At 54.5% G+C, this 15,309-nt stretch overlaps 16 non-coding genes across 16 annotated transcripts; all 16 read right to left on the reverse strand.

The window, feature by feature from the left end:
* Nucleotides 1-55: 55 nt before the first annotated feature.
* LOC126231877 (5S ribosomal RNA) lies at nt 56-174 on the reverse strand. The gene has a single exon (XR_007544452.1). It is a non-coding gene; the product is annotated as a 5S ribosomal RNA (ribosomal RNA).
* Nucleotides 175-1,011: 837 nt separating this feature from the next.
* Nucleotides 1,012-1,130, reverse strand: LOC126231878 (5S ribosomal RNA). Its single transcript, XR_007544453.1, has one exon. It is a non-coding gene; the product is annotated as a 5S ribosomal RNA (ribosomal RNA).
* An 837-nt stretch (nt 1,131-1,967) lies between these two features.
* On the reverse strand, nt 1,968-2,086 carry LOC126231879 (5S ribosomal RNA). The gene has a single exon (XR_007544454.1). It is a non-coding gene; the product is annotated as a 5S ribosomal RNA (ribosomal RNA).
* An 837-nt stretch (nt 2,087-2,923) lies between these two features.
* Nucleotides 2,924-3,042, reverse strand: LOC126231880 (5S ribosomal RNA). The gene has a single exon (XR_007544455.1). It is a non-coding gene; the product is annotated as a 5S ribosomal RNA (ribosomal RNA).
* Nucleotides 3,043-3,879: 837 nt separating this feature from the next.
* On the reverse strand, nt 3,880-3,998 carry LOC126231881 (5S ribosomal RNA). Its single transcript, XR_007544456.1, has one exon. It is a non-coding gene; the product is annotated as a 5S ribosomal RNA (ribosomal RNA).
* An 837-nt stretch (nt 3,999-4,835) lies between these two features.
* LOC126231882 (5S ribosomal RNA) lies at nt 4,836-4,954 on the reverse strand. The gene has a single exon (XR_007544457.1). It is a non-coding gene; the product is annotated as a 5S ribosomal RNA (ribosomal RNA).
* Nucleotides 4,955-5,791: 837 nt separating this feature from the next.
* LOC126231883 (5S ribosomal RNA) lies at nt 5,792-5,910 on the reverse strand. The gene has a single exon (XR_007544458.1). It is a non-coding gene; the product is annotated as a 5S ribosomal RNA (ribosomal RNA).
* An 837-nt stretch (nt 5,911-6,747) lies between these two features.
* On the reverse strand, nt 6,748-6,866 carry LOC126231885 (5S ribosomal RNA). Its single transcript, XR_007544460.1, has one exon. It is a non-coding gene; the product is annotated as a 5S ribosomal RNA (ribosomal RNA).
* Nucleotides 6,867-7,703: 837 nt separating this feature from the next.
* LOC126231887 (5S ribosomal RNA) lies at nt 7,704-7,822 on the reverse strand. The gene has a single exon (XR_007544461.1). It is a non-coding gene; the product is annotated as a 5S ribosomal RNA (ribosomal RNA).
* Nucleotides 7,823-8,659: 837 nt separating this feature from the next.
* LOC126231927 (5S ribosomal RNA) lies at nt 8,660-8,778 on the reverse strand. Its single transcript, XR_007544497.1, has one exon. It is a non-coding gene; the product is annotated as a 5S ribosomal RNA (ribosomal RNA).
* An 837-nt stretch (nt 8,779-9,615) lies between these two features.
* LOC126231888 (5S ribosomal RNA) lies at nt 9,616-9,734 on the reverse strand. The gene has a single exon (XR_007544462.1). It is a non-coding gene; the product is annotated as a 5S ribosomal RNA (ribosomal RNA).
* An 837-nt stretch (nt 9,735-10,571) lies between these two features.
* On the reverse strand, nt 10,572-10,690 carry LOC126231889 (5S ribosomal RNA). The gene has a single exon (XR_007544463.1). It is a non-coding gene; the product is annotated as a 5S ribosomal RNA (ribosomal RNA).
* Nucleotides 10,691-11,527: 837 nt separating this feature from the next.
* Nucleotides 11,528-11,646, reverse strand: LOC126231890 (5S ribosomal RNA). Its single transcript, XR_007544464.1, has one exon. It is a non-coding gene; the product is annotated as a 5S ribosomal RNA (ribosomal RNA).
* Nucleotides 11,647-12,483: 837 nt separating this feature from the next.
* On the reverse strand, nt 12,484-12,602 carry LOC126231891 (5S ribosomal RNA). Its single transcript, XR_007544465.1, has one exon. It is a non-coding gene; the product is annotated as a 5S ribosomal RNA (ribosomal RNA).
* An 837-nt stretch (nt 12,603-13,439) lies between these two features.
* Nucleotides 13,440-13,558, reverse strand: LOC126231892 (5S ribosomal RNA). Its single transcript, XR_007544466.1, has one exon. It is a non-coding gene; the product is annotated as a 5S ribosomal RNA (ribosomal RNA).
* An 837-nt stretch (nt 13,559-14,395) lies between these two features.
* Nucleotides 14,396-14,514, reverse strand: LOC126231893 (5S ribosomal RNA). The gene has a single exon (XR_007544467.1). It is a non-coding gene; the product is annotated as a 5S ribosomal RNA (ribosomal RNA).
* Nucleotides 14,515-15,309: the final 795 nt, after the last annotated feature.

The raw sequence follows: 15,309 nt of genomic DNA on the forward strand, positions 1-15,309 counted from the left end.
ACAGAACGGTGGTATGGAAAGAGGGCGGTATAAAAAAAAAAGGTCAGTGAAGGGGAGCCAACAGCACGCGGTGTTCCCAGGCGGTCACCCATCCAAGTACTAACCGCGCCCGATGTTGCTTAACTTCGGTGAGCGGACGAGAACCGGTGTATACAACATGGCATGGCCGTTGGCGTTCGTTTGCTGTAGGCGCACGGCAGAATTTGCATTCGGCTCTTCTCCCAACACACAAAATCATAGTTCGCGGTCGAAACAGTCGGACGCATTTGACGCAAAGCACTTCCTTCCGCTGCAGCGAGTTCCTCGAGGACGGCGCGGAGCGCGCGCCCTACGTCCCAGCAGAGCGACTGCCGAATTAGCGGGCGCGCCGCCGCGTGTGTAAGACGCACAGCTGCTCGTTGCACCTCCTGTCATTCGCTTGGTGCGTGCAACCTTCGACACTCGCGGAAGGCGCGTCTTGTTCCTGGTGTCCATCGCAGGAGGGCTGGCGCGCGACCGTCCGGCGTATGGCCCGTGCGGTGTCGTGCTGGAGGGCGCCACTGCTGGCGGTGTGAGCTTCCTCGCCTCACACGGGATGTTTGCGTCATTTGCACTGCATTTCCTGTCCCTGTCCCCGTCCCGACTTGTCCCGACTTTGCTCGACTGCCGCTCGCTGACGCTCGGGTCGTGGCCCTTATAACAGCGCAAGCACGAGAAACGTCTGCAGGAGGACACGAGACGATTTAAGAATAAATTTATGATTACGTATCGAATTAAGAATTGTACACCGCTACAGAACAACAGGCGCTGACGCATTTCAGAACATATCTGCCGATTCGTACTGTTTTGTCGTTTTCAAAGACTTCCTGGCGAACTTGGTTAGCACATTCTCCCCTTAAACTGAGATATTTACTGCAATTTCGTACCTTATGGTCATTACAGTAGTTTGAAATTCTTTAGCAAGAATCTTTGTCACAACAGAACGGTGGTATGGAAAGAGGGCGGTATAAAAAAAAAAGGTCAGTGAAGGGGAGCCAACAGCACGCGGTGTTCCCAGGCGGTCACCCATCCAAGTACTAACCGCGCCCGATGTTGCTTAACTTCGGTGAGCGGACGAGAACCGGTGTATACAACATGGCATGGCCGTTGGCGTTCGTTTGCTGTAGGCGCACGGCAGAATTTGCATTCGGCTCTTCTCCCAACACACAAAATCATAGTTCGCGGTCGAAACAGTCGGACGCATTTGACGCAAAGCACTTCCTTCCGCTGCAGCGAGTTCCTCGAGGACGGCGCGGAGCGCGCGCCCTACGTCCCAGCAGAGCGACTGCCGAATTAGCGGGCGCGCCGCCGCGTGTGTAAGACGCACAGCTGCTCGTTGCACCTCCTGTCATTCGCTTGGTGCGTGCAACCTTCGACACTCGCGGAAGGCGCGTCTTGTTCCTGGTGTCCATCGCAGGAGGGCTGGCGCGCGACCGTCCGGCGTATGGCCCGTGCGGTGTCGTGCTGGAGGGCGCCACTGCTGGCGGTGTGAGCTTCCTCGCCTCACACGGGATGTTTGCGTCATTTGCACTGCATTTCCTGTCCCTGTCCCCGTCCCGACTTGTCCCGACTTTGCTCGACTGCCGCTCGCTGACGCTCGGGTCGTGGCCCTTATAACAGCGCAAGCACGAGAAACGTCTGCAGGAGGACACGAGACGATTTAAGAATAAATTTATGATTACGTATCGAATTAAGAATTGTACACCGCTACAGAACAACAGGCGCTGACGCATTTCAGAACATATCTGCCGATTCGTACTGTTTTGTCGTTTTCAAAGACTTCCTGGCGAACTTGGTTAGCACATTCTCCCCTTAAACTGAGATATTTACTGCAATTTCGTACCTTATGGTCATTACAGTAGTTTGAAATTCTTTAGCAAGAATCTTTGTCACAACAGAACGGTGGTATGGAAAGAGGGCGGTATAAAAAAAAAAGGTCAGTGAAGGGGAGCCAACAGCACGCGGTGTTCCCAGGCGGTCACCCATCCAAGTACTAACCGCGCCCGATGTTGCTTAACTTCGGTGAGCGGACGAGAACCGGTGTATACAACATGGCATGGCCGTTGGCGTTCGTTTGCTGTAGGCGCACGGCAGAATTTGCATTCGGCTCTTCTCCCAACACACAAAATCATAGTTCGCGGTCGAAACAGTCGGACGCATTTGACGCAAAGCACTTCCTTCCGCTGCAGCGAGTTCCTCGAGGACGGCGCGGAGCGCGCGCCCTACGTCCCAGCAGAGCGACTGCCGAATTAGCGGGCGCGCCGCCGCGTGTGTAAGACGCACAGCTGCTCGTTGCACCTCCTGTCATTCGCTTGGTGCGTGCAACCTTCGACACTCGCGGAAGGCGCGTCTTGTTCCTGGTGTCCATCGCAGGAGGGCTGGCGCGCGACCGTCCGGCGTATGGCCCGTGCGGTGTCGTGCTGGAGGGCGCCACTGCTGGCGGTGTGAGCTTCCTCGCCTCACACGGGATGTTTGCGTCATTTGCACTGCATTTCCTGTCCCTGTCCCCGTCCCGACTTGTCCCGACTTTGCTCGACTGCCGCTCGCTGACGCTCGGGTCGTGGCCCTTATAACAGCGCAAGCACGAGAAACGTCTGCAGGAGGACACGAGACGATTTAAGAATAAATTTATGATTACGTATCGAATTAAGAATTGTACACCGCTACAGAACAACAGGCGCTGACGCATTTCAGAACATATCTGCCGATTCGTACTGTTTTGTCGTTTTCAAAGACTTCCTGGCGAACTTGGTTAGCACATTCTCCCCTTAAACTGAGATATTTACTGCAATTTCGTACCTTATGGTCATTACAGTAGTTTGAAATTCTTTAGCAAGAATCTTTGTCACAACAGAACGGTGGTATGGAAAGAGGGCGGTATAAAAAAAAAAGGTCAGTGAAGGGGAGCCAACAGCACGCGGTGTTCCCAGGCGGTCACCCATCCAAGTACTAACCGCGCCCGATGTTGCTTAACTTCGGTGAGCGGACGAGAACCGGTGTATACAACATGGCATGGCCGTTGGCGTTCGTTTGCTGTAGGCGCACGGCAGAATTTGCATTCGGCTCTTCTCCCAACACACAAAATCATAGTTCGCGGTCGAAACAGTCGGACGCATTTGACGCAAAGCACTTCCTTCCGCTGCAGCGAGTTCCTCGAGGACGGCGCGGAGCGCGCGCCCTACGTCCCAGCAGAGCGACTGCCGAATTAGCGGGCGCGCCGCCGCGTGTGTAAGACGCACAGCTGCTCGTTGCACCTCCTGTCATTCGCTTGGTGCGTGCAACCTTCGACACTCGCGGAAGGCGCGTCTTGTTCCTGGTGTCCATCGCAGGAGGGCTGGCGCGCGACCGTCCGGCGTATGGCCCGTGCGGTGTCGTGCTGGAGGGCGCCACTGCTGGCGGTGTGAGCTTCCTCGCCTCACACGGGATGTTTGCGTCATTTGCACTGCATTTCCTGTCCCTGTCCCCGTCCCGACTTGTCCCGACTTTGCTCGACTGCCGCTCGCTGACGCTCGGGTCGTGGCCCTTATAACAGCGCAAGCACGAGAAACGTCTGCAGGAGGACACGAGACGATTTAAGAATAAATTTATGATTACGTATCGAATTAAGAATTGTACACCGCTACAGAACAACAGGCGCTGACGCATTTCAGAACATATCTGCCGATTCGTACTGTTTTGTCGTTTTCAAAGACTTCCTGGCGAACTTGGTTAGCACATTCTCCCCTTAAACTGAGATATTTACTGCAATTTCGTACCTTATGGTCATTACAGTAGTTTGAAATTCTTTAGCAAGAATCTTTGTCACAACAGAACGGTGGTATGGAAAGAGGGCGGTATAAAAAAAAAAGGTCAGTGAAGGGGAGCCAACAGCACGCGGTGTTCCCAGGCGGTCACCCATCCAAGTACTAACCGCGCCCGATGTTGCTTAACTTCGGTGAGCGGACGAGAACCGGTGTATACAACATGGCATGGCCGTTGGCGTTCGTTTGCTGTAGGCGCACGGCAGAATTTGCATTCGGCTCTTCTCCCAACACACAAAATCATAGTTCGCGGTCGAAACAGTCGGACGCATTTGACGCAAAGCACTTCCTTCCGCTGCAGCGAGTTCCTCGAGGACGGCGCGGAGCGCGCGCCCTACGTCCCAGCAGAGCGACTGCCGAATTAGCGGGCGCGCCGCCGCGTGTGTAAGACGCACAGCTGCTCGTTGCACCTCCTGTCATTCGCTTGGTGCGTGCAACCTTCGACACTCGCGGAAGGCGCGTCTTGTTCCTGGTGTCCATCGCAGGAGGGCTGGCGCGCGACCGTCCGGCGTATGGCCCGTGCGGTGTCGTGCTGGAGGGCGCCACTGCTGGCGGTGTGAGCTTCCTCGCCTCACACGGGATGTTTGCGTCATTTGCACTGCATTTCCTGTCCCTGTCCCCGTCCCGACTTGTCCCGACTTTGCTCGACTGCCGCTCGCTGACGCTCGGGTCGTGGCCCTTATAACAGCGCAAGCACGAGAAACGTCTGCAGGAGGACACGAGACGATTTAAGAATAAATTTATGATTACGTATCGAATTAAGAATTGTACACCGCTACAGAACAACAGGCGCTGACGCATTTCAGAACATATCTGCCGATTCGTACTGTTTTGTCGTTTTCAAAGACTTCCTGGCGAACTTGGTTAGCACATTCTCCCCTTAAACTGAGATATTTACTGCAATTTCGTACCTTATGGTCATTACAGTAGTTTGAAATTCTTTAGCAAGAATCTTTGTCACAACAGAACGGTGGTATGGAAAGAGGGCGGTATAAAAAAAAAAGGTCAGTGAAGGGGAGCCAACAGCACGCGGTGTTCCCAGGCGGTCACCCATCCAAGTACTAACCGCGCCCGATGTTGCTTAACTTCGGTGAGCGGACGAGAACCGGTGTATACAACATGGCATGGCCGTTGGCGTTCGTTTGCTGTAGGCGCACGGCAGAATTTGCATTCGGCTCTTCTCCCAACACACAAAATCATAGTTCGCGGTCGAAACAGTCGGACGCATTTGACGCAAAGCACTTCCTTCCGCTGCAGCGAGTTCCTCGAGGACGGCGCGGAGCGCGCGCCCTACGTCCCAGCAGAGCGACTGCCGAATTAGCGGGCGCGCCGCCGCGTGTGTAAGACGCACAGCTGCTCGTTGCACCTCCTGTCATTCGCTTGGTGCGTGCAACCTTCGACACTCGCGGAAGGCGCGTCTTGTTCCTGGTGTCCATCGCAGGAGGGCTGGCGCGCGACCGTCCGGCGTATGGCCCGTGCGGTGTCGTGCTGGAGGGCGCCACTGCTGGCGGTGTGAGCTTCCTCGCCTCACACGGGATGTTTGCGTCATTTGCACTGCATTTCCTGTCCCTGTCCCCGTCCCGACTTGTCCCGACTTTGCTCGACTGCCGCTCGCTGACGCTCGGGTCGTGGCCCTTATAACAGCGCAAGCACGAGAAACGTCTGCAGGAGGACACGAGACGATTTAAGAATAAATTTATGATTACGTATCGAATTAAGAATTGTACACCGCTACAGAACAACAGGCGCTGACGCATTTCAGAACATATCTGCCGATTCGTACTGTTTTGTCGTTTTCAAAGACTTCCTGGCGAACTTGGTTAGCACATTCTCCCCTTAAACTGAGATATTTACTGCAATTTCGTACCTTATGGTCATTACAGTAGTTTGAAATTCTTTAGCAAGAATCTTTGTCACAACAGAACGGTGGTATGGAAAGAGGGCGGTATAAAAAAAAAAGGTCAGTGAAGGGGAGCCAACAGCACGCGGTGTTCCCAGGCGGTCACCCATCCAAGTACTAACCGCGCCCGATGTTGCTTAACTTCGGTGAGCGGACGAGAACCGGTGTATACAACATGGCATGGCCGTTGGCGTTCGTTTGCTGTAGGCGCACGGCAGAATTTGCATTCGGCTCTTCTCCCAACACACAAAATCATAGTTCGCGGTCGAAACAGTCGGACGCATTTGACGCAAAGCACTTCCTTCCGCTGCAGCGAGTTCCTCGAGGACGGCGCGGAGCGCGCGCCCTACGTCCCAGCAGAGCGACTGCCGAATTAGCGGGCGCGCCGCCGCGTGTGTAAGACGCACAGCTGCTCGTTGCACCTCCTGTCATTCGCTTGGTGCGTGCAACCTTCGACACTCGCGGAAGGCGCGTCTTGTTCCTGGTGTCCATCGCAGGAGGGCTGGCGCGCGACCGTCCGGCGTATGGCCCGTGCGGTGTCGTGCTGGAGGGCGCCACTGCTGGCGGTGTGAGCTTCCTCGCCTCACACGGGATGTTTGCGTCATTTGCACTGCATTTCCTGTCCCTGTCCCCGTCCCGACTTGTCCCGACTTTGCTCGACTGCCGCTCGCTGACGCTCGGGTCGTGGCCCTTATAACAGCGCAAGCACGAGAAACGTCTGCAGGAGGACACGAGACGATTTAAGAATAAATTTATGATTACGTATCGAATTAAGAATTGTACACCGCTACAGAACAACAGGCGCTGACGCATTTCAGAACATATCTGCCGATTCGTACTGTTTTGTCGTTTTCAAAGACTTCCTGGCGAACTTGGTTAGCACATTCTCCCCTTAAACTGAGATATTTACTGCAATTTCGTACCTTATGGTCATTACAGTAGTTTGAAATTCTTTAGCAAGAATCTTTGTCACAACAGAACGGTGGTATGGAAAGAGGGCGGTATAAAAAAAAAAGGTCAGTGAAGGGGAGCCAACAGCACGCGGTGTTCCCAGGCGGTCACCCATCCAAGTACTAACCGCGCCCGATGTTGCTTAACTTCGGTGAGCGGACGAGAACCGGTGTATACAACATGGCATGGCCGTTGGCGTTCGTTTGCTGTAGGCGCACGGCAGAATTTGCATTCGGCTCTTCTCCCAACACACAAAATCATAGTTCGCGGTCGAAACAGTCGGACGCATTTGACGCAAAGCACTTCCTTCCGCTGCAGCGAGTTCCTCGAGGACGGCGCGGAGCGCGCGCCCTACGTCCCAGCAGAGCGACTGCCGAATTAGCGGGCGCGCCGCCGCGTGTGTAAGACGCACAGCTGCTCGTTGCACCTCCTGTCATTCGCTTGGTGCGTGCAACCTTCGACACTCGCGGAAGGCGCGTCTTGTTCCTGGTGTCCATCGCAGGAGGGCTGGCGCGCGACCGTCCGGCGTATGGCCCGTGCGGTGTCGTGCTGGAGGGCGCCACTGCTGGCGGTGTGAGCTTCCTCGCCTCACACGGGATGTTTGCGTCATTTGCACTGCATTTCCTGTCCCTGTCCCCGTCCCGACTTGTCCCGACTTTGCTCGACTGCCGCTCGCTGACGCTCGGGTCGTGGCCCTTATAACAGCGCAAGCACGAGAAACGTCTGCAGGAGGACACGAGACGATTTAAGAATAAATTTATGATTACGTATCGAATTAAGAATTGTACACCGCTACAGAACAACAGGCGCTGACGCATTTCAGAACATATCTGCCGATTCGTACTGTTTTGTCGTTTTCAAAGACTTCCTGGCGAACTTGGTTAGCACATTCTCCCCTTAAACTGAGATATTTACTGCAATTTCGTACCTTATGGTCATTACAGTAGTTTGAAATTCTTTAGCAAGAATCTTTGTCACAACAGAACGGTGGTATGGAAAGAGGGCGGTATAAAAAAAAAAGGTCAGTGAAGGGGAGCCAACAGCACGCGGTGTTCCCAGGCGGTCACCCATCCAAGTACTAACCGCGCCCGATGTTGCTTAACTTCGGTGAGCGGACGAGAACCGGTGTATACAACATGGCATGGCCGTTGGCGTTCGTTTGCTGTAGGCGCACGGCAGAATTTGCATTCGGCTCTTCTCCCAACACACAAAATCATAGTTCGCGGTCGAAACAGTCGGACGCATTTGACGCAAAGCACTTCCTTCCGCTGCAGCGAGTTCCTCGAGGACGGCGCGGAGCGCGCGCCCTACGTCCCAGCAGAGCGACTGCCGAATTAGCGGGCGCGCCGCCGCGTGTGTAAGACGCACAGCTGCTCGTTGCACCTCCTGTCATTCGCTTGGTGCGTGCAACCTTCGACACTCGCGGAAGGCGCGTCTTGTTCCTGGTGTCCATCGCAGGAGGGCTGGCGCGCGACCGTCCGGCGTATGGCCCGTGCGGTGTCGTGCTGGAGGGCGCCACTGCTGGCGGTGTGAGCTTCCTCGCCTCACACGGGATGTTTGCGTCATTTGCACTGCATTTCCTGTCCCTGTCCCCGTCCCGACTTGTCCCGACTTTGCTCGACTGCCGCTCGCTGACGCTCGGGTCGTGGCCCTTATAACAGCGCAAGCACGAGAAACGTCTGCAGGAGGACACGAGACGATTTAAGAATAAATTTATGATTACGTATCGAATTAAGAATTGTACACCGCTACAGAACAACAGGCGCTGACGCATTTCAGAACATATCTGCCGATTCGTACTGTTTTGTCGTTTTCAAAGACTTCCTGGCGAACTTGGTTAGCACATTCTCCCCTTAAACTGAGATATTTACTGCAATTTCGTACCTTATGGTCATTACAGTAGTTTGAAATTCTTTAGCAAGAATCTTTGTCACAACAGAACGGTGGTATGGAAAGAGGGCGGTATAAAAAAAAAAGGTCAGTGAAGGGGAGCCAACAGCACGCGGTGTTCCCAGGCGGTCACCCATCCAAGTACTAACCGCGCCCGATGTTGCTTAACTTCGGTGAGCGGACGAGAACCTGTGTATACAACATGGCATGGCCGTTGGCGTTCGTTTGCTGTAGGCGCACGGCAGAATTTGCATTCGGCTCTTCTCCCAACACACAAAATCATAGTTCGCGGTCGAAACAGTCGGACGCATTTGACGCAAAGCACTTCCTTCCGCTGCAGCGAGTTCCTCGAGGACGGCGCGGAGCGCGCGCCCTACGTCCCAGCAGAGCGACTGCCGAATTAGCGGGCGCGCCGCCGCGTGTGTAAGACGCACAGCTGCTCGTTGCACCTCCTGTCATTCGCTTGGTGCGTGCAACCTTCGACACTCGCGGAAGGCGCGTCTTGTTCCTGGTGTCCATCGCAGGAGGGCTGGCGCGCGACCGTCCGGCGTATGGCCCGTGCGGTGTCGTGCTGGAGGGCGCCACTGCTGGCGGTGTGAGCTTCCTCGCCTCACACGGGATGTTTGCGTCATTTGCACTGCATTTCCTGTCCCTGTCCCCGTCCCGACTTGTCCCGACTTTGCTCGACTGCCGCTCGCTGACGCTCGGGTCGTGGCCCTTATAACAGCGCAAGCACGAGAAACGTCTGCAGGAGGACACGAGACGATTTAAGAATAAATTTATGATTACGTATCGAATTAAGAATTGTACACCGCTACAGAACAACAGGCGCTGACGCATTTCAGAACATATCTGCCGATTCGTACTGTTTTGTCGTTTTCAAAGACTTCCTGGCGAACTTGGTTAGCACATTCTCCCCTTAAACTGAGATATTTACTGCAATTTCGTACCTTATGGTCATTACAGTAGTTTGAAATTCTTTAGCAAGAATCTTTGTCACAACAGAACGGTGGTATGGAAAGAGGGCGGTATAAAAAAAAAAGGTCAGTGAAGGGGAGCCAACAGCACGCGGTGTTCCCAGGCGGTCACCCATCCAAGTACTAACCGCGCCCGATGTTGCTTAACTTCGGTGAGCGGACGAGAACCGGTGTATACAACATGGCATGGCCGTTGGCGTTCGTTTGCTGTAGGCGCACGGCAGAATTTGCATTCGGCTCTTCTCCCAACACACAAAATCATAGTTCGCGGTCGAAACAGTCGGACGCATTTGACGCAAAGCACTTCCTTCCGCTGCAGCGAGTTCCTCGAGGACGGCGCGGAGCGCGCGCCCTACGTCCCAGCAGAGCGACTGCCGAATTAGCGGGCGCGCCGCCGCGTGTGTAAGACGCACAGCTGCTCGTTGCACCTCCTGTCATTCGCTTGGTGCGTGCAACCTTCGACACTCGCGGAAGGCGCGTCTTGTTCCTGGTGTCCATCGCAGGAGGGCTGGCGCGCGACCGTCCGGCGTATGGCCCGTGCGGTGTCGTGCTGGAGGGCGCCACTGCTGGCGGTGTGAGCTTCCTCGCCTCACACGGGATGTTTGCGTCATTTGCACTGCATTTCCTGTCCCTGTCCCCGTCCCGACTTGTCCCGACTTTGCTCGACTGCCGCTCGCTGACGCTCGGGTCGTGGCCCTTATAACAGCGCAAGCACGAGAAACGTCTGCAGGAGGACACGAGACGATTTAAGAATAAATTTATGATTACGTATCGAATTAAGAATTGTACACCGCTACAGAACAACAGGCGCTGACGCATTTCAGAACATATCTGCCGATTCGTACTGTTTTGTCGTTTTCAAAGACTTCCTGGCGAACTTGGTTAGCACATTCTCCCCTTAAACTGAGATATTTACTGCAATTTCGTACCTTATGGTCATTACAGTAGTTTGAAATTCTTTAGCAAGAATCTTTGTCACAACAGAACGGTGGTATGGAAAGAGGGCGGTATAAAAAAAAAAGGTCAGTGAAGGGGAGCCAACAGCACGCGGTGTTCCCAGGCGGTCACCCATCCAAGTACTAACCGCGCCCGATGTTGCTTAACTTCGGTGAGCGGACGAGAACCGGTGTATACAACATGGCATGGCCGTTGGCGTTCGTTTGCTGTAGGCGCACGGCAGAATTTGCATTCGGCTCTTCTCCCAACACACAAAATCATAGTTCGCGGTCGAAACAGTCGGACGCATTTGACGCAAAGCACTTCCTTCCGCTGCAGCGAGTTCCTCGAGGACGGCGCGGAGCGCGCGCCCTACGTCCCAGCAGAGCGACTGCCGAATTAGCGGGCGCGCCGCCGCGTGTGTAAGACGCACAGCTGCTCGTTGCACCTCCTGTCATTCGCTTGGTGCGTGCAACCTTCGACACTCGCGGAAGGCGCGTCTTGTTCCTGGTGTCCATCGCAGGAGGGCTGGCGCGCGACCGTCCGGCGTATGGCCCGTGCGGTGTCGTGCTGGAGGGCGCCACTGCTGGCGGTGTGAGCTTCCTCGCCTCACACGGGATGTTTGCGTCATTTGCACTGCATTTCCTGTCCCTGTCCCCGTCCCGACTTGTCCCGACTTTGCTCGACTGCCGCTCGCTGACGCTCGGGTCGTGGCCCTTATAACAGCGCAAGCACGAGAAACGTCTGCAGGAGGACACGAGACGATTTAAGAATAAATTTATGATTACGTATCGAATTAAGAATTGTACACCGCTACAGAACAACAGGCGCTGACGCATTTCAGAACATATCTGCCGATTCGTACTGTTTTGTCGTTTTCAAAGACTTCCTGGCGAACTTGGTTAGCACATTCTCCCCTTAAACTGAGATATTTACTGCAATTTCGTACCTTATGGTCATTACAGTAGTTTGAAATTCTTTAGCAAGAATCTTTGTCACAACAGAACGGTGGTATGGAAAGAGGGCGGTATAAAAAAAAAAGGTCAGTGAAGGGGAGCCAACAGCACGCGGTGTTCCCAGGCGGTCACCCATCCAAGTACTAACCGCGCCCGATGTTGCTTAACTTCGGTGAGCGGACGAGAACCGGTGTATACAACATGGCATGGCCGTTGGCGTTCGTTTGCTGTAGGCGCACGGCAGAATTTGCATTCGGCTCTTCTCCCAACACACAAAATCATAGTTCGCGGTCGAAACAGTCGGACGCATTTGACGCAAAGCACTTCCTTCCGCTGCAGCGAGTTCCTCGAGGACGGCGCGGAGCGCGCGCCCTACGTCCCAGCAGAGCGACTGCCGAATTAGCGGGCGCGCCGCCGCGTGTGTAAGACGCACAGCTGCTCGTTGCACCTCCTGTCATTCGCTTGGTGCGTGCAACCTTCGACACTCGCGGAAGGCGCGTCTTGTTCCTGGTGTCCATCGCAGGAGGGCTGGCGCGCGACCGTCCGGCGTATGGCCCGTGCGGTGTCGTGCTGGAGGGCGCCACTGCTGGCGGTGTGAGCTTCCTCGCCTCACACGGGATGTTTGCGTCATTTGCACTGCATTTCCTGTCCCTGTCCCCGTCCCGACTTGTCCCGACTTTGCTCGACTGCCGCTCGCTGACGCTCGGGTCGTGGCCCTTATAACAGCGCAAGCACGAGAAACGTCTGCAGGAGGACACGAGACGATTTAAGAATAAATTTATGATTACGTATCGAATTAAGAATTGTACACCGCTACAGAACAACAGGCGCTGACGCATTTCAGAACATATCTGCCGATTCGTACTGTTTTGTCGTTTTCAAAGACTTCCTGGCGAACTTGGTTAGCACATTCTCCCCTTAAACTGAGATATTTACTGCAATTTCGTACCTTATGGTCATTACAGTAGTTTGAAATTCTTTAGCAAGAATCTTTGTCACAACAGAACGGTGGTATGGAAAGAGGGCGGTATAAAAAAAAAAGGTCAGTGAAGGGGAGCCAACAGCACGCGGTGTTCCCAGGCGGTCACCCATCCAAGTACTAACCGCGCCCGATGTTGCTTAACTTCGGTGAGCGGACGAGAACCGGTGTATACAACATGGCATGGCCGTTGGCGTTCGTTTGCTGTAGGCGCACGGCAGAATTTGCATTCGGCTCTTCTCCCAACACACAAAATCATAGTTCGCGGTCGAAACAGTCGGACGCATTTGACGCAAAGCACTTCCTTCCGCTGCAGCGAGTTCCTCGAGGACGGCGCGGAGCGCGCGCCCTACGTCCCAGCAGAGCGACTGCCGAATTAGCGGGCGCGCCGCCGCGTGTGTAAGACGCACAGCTGCTCGTTGCACCTCCTGTCATTCGCTTGGTGCGTGCAACCTTCGACACTCGCGGAAGGCGCGTCTTGTTCCTGGTGTCCATCGCAGGAGGGCTGGCGCGCGACCGTCCGGCGTATGGCCCGTGCGGTGTCGTGCTGGAGGGCGCCACTGCTGGCGGTGTGAGCTTCCTCGCCTCACACGGGATGTTTGCGTCATTTGCACTGCATTTCCTGTCCCTGTCCCCGTCCCGACTTGTCCCGACTTTGCTCGACTGCCGCTCGCTGACGCTCGGGTCGTGGCCCTTATAACAGCGCAAGCACGAGAAACGTCTGCAGGAGGACACGAGACGATTTAAGAATAAATTTATGATTACGTATCGAATTAAGAATTGTACACCGCTACAGAACAACAGGCGCTGACGCATTTCAGAACATATCTGCCGATTCGTACTGTTTTGTCGTTTTCAAAGACTTCCTGGCGAACTTGGTTAGCACATTCTCCCCTTAAACTGAGATATTTACTGCAATTTCGTACCTTATGGTCATTACAGTAGTTTGAAATTCTTTAGCAAGAATCTTTGTCACAACAGAACGGTGGTATGGAAAGAGGGCGGTATAAAAAAAAAAGGTCAGTGAAGGGGAGCCAACAGCACGCGGTGTTCCCAGGCGGTCACCCATCCAAGTACTAACCGCGCCCGATGTTGCTTAACTTCGGTGAGCGGACGAGAACCGGTGTATACAACATGGCATGGCCGTTGGCGTTCGTTTGCTGTAGGCGCACGGCAGAATTTGCATTCGGCTCTTCTCCCAACACACAAAATCATAGTTCGCGGTCGAAACAGTCGGACGCATTTGACGCAAAGCACTTCCTTCCGCTGCAGCGAGTTCCTCGAGGACGGCGCGGAGCGCGCGCCCTACGTCCCAGCAGAGCGACTGCCGAATTAGCGGGCGCGCCGCCGCGTGTGTAAGACGCACAGCTGCTCGTTGCACCTCCTGTCATTCGCTTGGTGCGTGCAACCTTCGACACTCGCGGAAGGCGCGTCTTGTTCCTGGTGTCCATCGCAGGAGGGCTGGCGCGCGACCGTCCGGCGTATGGCCCGTGCGGTGTCGTGCTGGAGGGCGCCACTGCTGGCGGTGTGAGCTTCCTCGCCTCACACGGGATGTTTGCGTCATTTGCACTGCATTTCCTGTCCCTGTCCCCGTCCCGACTTGTCCCGACTTTGCTCGACTGCCGCTCGCTGACGCTCGGGTCGTGGCCCTTATAACAGCGCAAGCACGAGAAACGTCTGCAGGAGGACACGAGACGATTTAAGAATAAATTTATGATTACGTATCGAATTAAGAATTGTACACCGCTACAGAACAACAGGCGCTGACGCATTTCAGAACATATCTGCCGATTCGTACTGTTTTGTCGTTTTCAAAGACTTCCTGGCGAACTTGGTTAGCACATTCTCCCCTTAAACTGAGATATTTACTGCAATTTCGTACCTTATGGTCATTACAGTAGTTTGAAATTCTTTAGCAAGAATCTTTGTCACAACAGAACGGTGGTATGGAAAGAGGGCGGTATAAAAAAAAAAGGTCAGTGAAGGGGAGCCAACAGCACGCGGTGTTCCCAGGCGGTCACCCATCCAAGTACTAACCGCGCCCGATGTTGCTTAACTTCGGTGAGCGGACGAGAACCGGTGTATACAACATGGCATGGCCGTTGGCGTTCGTTTGCTGTAGGCGCACGGCAGAATTTGCATTCGGCTCTTCTCCCAACACACAAAATCATAGTTCGCGGTCGAAACAGTCGGACGCATTTGACGCAAAGCACTTCCTTCCGCTGCAGCGAGTTCCTCGAGGACGGCGCGGAGCGCGCGCCCTACGTCCCAGCAGAGCGACTGCCGAATTAGCGGGCGCGCCGCCGCGTGTGTAAGACGCACAGCTGCTCGTTGCACCTCCTGTCATTCGCTTGGTGCGTGCAACCTTCGACACTCGCGGAAGGCGCGTCTTGTTCCTGGTGTCCATCGCAGGAGGGCTGGCGCGCGACCGTCCGGCGTATGGCCCGTGCGGTGTCGTGCTGGAGGGCGCCACTGCTGGCGGTGTGAGCTTCCTCGCCTCACACGGGATGTTTGCGTCATTTGCACTGCATTTCCTGTCCCTGTCCCCGTCCCGACTTGTCCCGACTTTGCTCGACTGCCGCTCGCTGACGCTCGGGTCGTGGCCCTTATAACAGCGCAAGCACGAGAAACGTCTGCAGGAGGACACGAGACGATTTAAGAATAAATTTATGATTACGTATCGAATTAAGAATTGTACACCGCTACAGAACAACAGGCGCTGACGCATTTCAGAACATATCTGCCGATTCGTACTGTTTTGTCGTTTTCAAAGACTTCCTGGCGAACTTGGTTAGCACATTCTCCCCTTAAACTGAGATATTTACTGCAATTTCGTACCTTATGGTCATTACAGTAGTTTGAAATTCTTTAGCAAGAATCTTTGTCACAACAGAACGGTGGT

This window comes from Schistocerca nitens, unplaced genomic scaffold (genome assembly GCF_023898315.1).
Source record: "Schistocerca nitens isolate TAMUIC-IGC-003100 unplaced genomic scaffold, iqSchNite1.1 HiC_scaffold_421, whole genome shotgun sequence".
Taxonomy (NCBI): Eukaryota; Metazoa; Arthropoda; class Insecta; order Orthoptera; family Acrididae; genus Schistocerca; species Schistocerca nitens.